We start from the raw sequence: 3,897 nt of genomic DNA on the forward strand, positions 1-3,897 counted from the left end.
CCCAGGACCATGATTTCATGGGGAGGCGCCAGGGTCTCCCTTTCTGCCCGGGCAAGGGGTAGGAGGACTATGGTGGGGGAGGGAGCGGGGCTGCGGGTTAAATCCTATGGCACAGAGGGGGCAGGGAGCCTGAGCCCTGCCACAGAACCCAGCCCCAGGTGCCAGGGCCAGGCCATTTTCTTCCCAGCCCTCCTGGGGTTTGCCTAGTTTGGCACACGCAAGGCCTGTGAGGGCAGGACTCCTGGGTTCGATTCCTAGTGCTGCCCCCAACCTGGGTAATGTCGGTGCACTGAGTTCCGCCCCTGTGCACCAGCTGTGGGTGAGAGCTCCACTTCTCAGGCACCGTATGGCCAGTCCCGGCTGTGTGGGAGCCAGAGCGTGCTCCTGGCTGGTCCTAGACTGGGATGAATGGCCCAGGACCTAGGGACCATCCCCAGCCCCTGTGCCAGGCACGGTCTCTGCCATAACCACAGAGCAGTATGGCCAGATAAACAAAACCCTTCCACAGCAAGCCCCTGCCCCGCCTGCACAATACCCCGCCCCCCCGCCCCGTGGAGGGTGGAAGAGAATGGACCACACAGGACAGGTGGGGGGCACAGCGGCTGGTGCCCAAGCAGCAGGAGCCCATGTACCAGGGTGAGAGCCTGTGTGGACTAGAACAGGCAGAGGTGCTCCAGAGGGCCCTCTCCACCCCCTCCCCGAGGCTTCACCAGGATCCCTTGCATGGGGCAACCCCCCCAGCACGTGTGCGCACAAGCGTGTGCAGTAAGGGCGGGGGAGCGTGCAGGAGGGTGGGGCAGGGATGGGATGCAGCAAAGTCCAGGAGCAGGTGAGCATGGGACAGCTGGGGCACACATGGGGTGGCCCCCAGGGGAGCAGTGGAAGAGATGGTGAGCTGTGCCCAGCCCCTCCAGCGACCGGTGCTGCCCCTGCACCTCTTCAGCGCTCTGCCAGAGCCGGTCACCCTGGCCCCAGCAGCCCTCTGCCCACCCATCCTCCCCCCGAACCCAGGAGCCAAAGGGCCGGAGGCTGCATGATTGAGCCCCACTGAGCGTCGCTGTCCCGGGGTGGAGAAAGGCGTAGCTGGGTGGGCGTAGGCCGATCTCCCCCACCAGCACGGCCCTGTTCCCTTCGCCCTGACCCTGTCGCATGCTACAGCTAGCGGCACTCACGACCAAGCCGCTCTTCCCGGGGTCAGTGACAGCACCAGGCCGGGGGGAGCCCTCGCCCCTCCTCTCTGCTTCGCATCAGCATCCCCATCACACCTCTCCCCAAAGAGCTGGTAAAGCAACAGGCACCGGGGCCCTGGGCTCCCCCCCCCCAAGATTCCCGGCGAGACTCGGGCAGGGGAACGTAGCAGATCAAGAGCCCCCAGCCCAGCTCTGAGTCCCCTCACCCCCCACTACTGTCCCTCAGCCCTGTGGCAAGAGGACTCAGACACCAACACCCGATGCCTCCTGGCTGTTCCCCACAGGGCTGAGTGCTCCACGCCCCCGGAAACCCGGCTCAGACCCAGCAGTGCACCCCCAGGGGTGAGAATGACCCCAATGCCCTATGCTCCAACCTTGCAACCTGGGCCACTTCTGCCCCAGGGGGCCCAGCCAGGCCAGGGTCTGTGCAATCGTCCCATTTCACCGCCAGCCGGAGCCACCCAGCCAAGCCCACCAGGATCTCAAAGCAACACGCTCAAAGTGCACGAATTCAAGGGCTCCGTGGCCACCGCCTCTCTGCCCAGCCTGACCGCTGGCCACAGACGGGGGTACGAACGGAGCCCATGGCATGCTGCGCAGGGTCCCAGGGGACAGGACACAGCGGCTGTTATAGAAAGTGAGTTTTATATATAATTTATATGTACACACAAGAAAAAAGTACCTTTAATCTGCATTGCCAAATAAGTGCCACGTCCCCCCTCCCCCAACACAGCGACAGCGCCGCCCTCATCGGGGGCTTCAGTCCAAAGCTGCTGTGCCCCCCCGCCCGGCTGGGGCAGCCCAGGGAGGAGCAGAGACCCCTTTGGGCCCAGACCGAACTTGCCTGGCGCCGACGTCGGCTGAAAACTCCCCGGACACAGTCACGGAAATAAAAACACCCCAAACCTGCTAAAAAACCCAACCCAGAAATCACCTCTTCTTGGCATTTAAAACAGCCCCGGCCCCAGGGGAGCCAGGCGGCTCCTGGCTCTCCCGGCCTGGCCCAAGGCCAGGGGAGAGGGGCCTTCCAACCAGGGGGAGACCGGGGGCAAAGGGCACGCTGGCAGCATGAGAACCTTGGGCCACAGCCTCCCAGCGGAAAGGGGCCTGGGGGGGCCACGGAACTGGTGGGCCTGTGCCCCCCCTTTTTGGTGGGCATGGGGGGAAGGCGGAGCAGGACTGATCAGCTGCCCTCCCCCCAGAGCAGCGTAGTCCGGGAGGGAAGGGGCAGAGCAGTGGCAGGGGAAGTGTGGCCCTGACCTCACCCCCCAGTTACCAATCCCTCACCCCCAGCCCAGCCCAGCCCCCCGCTGGGCCACGTTTGCCCCTGGGCTCAACCAGGGGGGTTGCTGCCTCGGGAATGAGCTGATGAAAACGTTCAGAGGCCCTGGCGTTTCCATGGAGATTGATGCACGAGGGGGCCGGAGGGGGCTGCAAACGCCCCATTATTTAATAACCCCCTAGCCTGGGGCCTGGACCCACCCTCCTGCCCCACACCAGCTAGCGCCAGGCGCTCGGCCCATCTCTCTGGAGCTGCTCAGTAAGGCTCTTGGGTGGGGGAAGGGGACTGGCCCTGGCCAATACACGGGGGGGGGGGGGCGGGAGGGGGCAGGCTAGTCCTCAGCTGGGGCAGGAGGACCCCACAGGCTCAGCCTCATGGGGTCGGGGACCCAGGAGTGCTGAGGCCAGGCAAATTCTCAGCCTCCACCTTTTATTTTCAAGTTTTATCTGGGGGAGGAGACACCCCCCTCTCCCACCTGTGCCTGGAGCCATGGGGGGAGGGAGCTCCTCACATGGGGAATTCCTCCCCCTGGGGATCTGGGTGTAAACTGCCCCTCCCTGGGGGCACGGACCCGCTGGAGATGGGGGAGGGGTTTGTTCAGATAAGGCTAACAGGGAAAGTTCCCAGCAGCAGCTGGCACCCCCCCATGGCCGGGGGGGGGGGGGGGTCCTAGCTCACCAGCAGGTCCTAGTGGCTGGGCGGCCGTGGGGGAGGGGAGCAATGCGAGGGAGGTTGGGGGCACAGGGCCAGGATGGGCTGTGTGGCACTTGGGAATTTGGCACATGGGCAGCTTGGGCCGGGGAGGAGGCGGAGGGGGCGTCAATGCTTGGGGGGGGGCTGGGTCTCAGCTGGAGAAGGGACCCCCCACCCTTGAGAAGTGGCAGGAGAAGCTGAAGGGGGCTGGGTCCCTGGTAAGATGGAAGTGCACCCCCCCCCCAACCAGGCTGGGAGCAGGCAGCAGGATTTACGCACAGACAGAGACCCCCACCCCAGCCTCCCTGGACACAGCGTGTGTGTGTGGGGGGGGGGGTGCCCAAGGTTGGGGGCTCAGCTCCTGCCCCCAGTCCTGCCGCAGCCCCATGGACCCAGAGACACGTCCTCCTTGGAGTCACCAATCTCCGGGAGTCGGTCCCTGCCCACCCCTAAAAGACACCTGCAGGCCCCACCCCTTGAGAGCTACTCACTCCCCCCCACACCTGTAGCCCTTCTCCCCAGGAGACATTCTTCCCTCCCCCCAGCAACAGGAGGCAATTTTGGCAAATAAGAACTGTCCAGCCCCCTCCCACCCTTCCTCTGGCTTAGGCCTCACAACAGGTGAAAGTCACACCGAGCGGGTGGGGCCAACGGGAGCCATGGGGGGGGAAGAGTCCTCAAATATAAATCTATTTTAAATCCTCTCCCCAGTCTACCCCCAGCCCCACCGGA

This window comes from Mauremys reevesii, linkage group 25, assembly GCF_016161935.1.
Source record: "Mauremys reevesii isolate NIE-2019 linkage group 25, ASM1616193v1, whole genome shotgun sequence".
In the NCBI taxonomy this organism is placed as follows: Eukaryota; Metazoa; Chordata; order Testudines; family Geoemydidae; genus Mauremys; species Mauremys reevesii.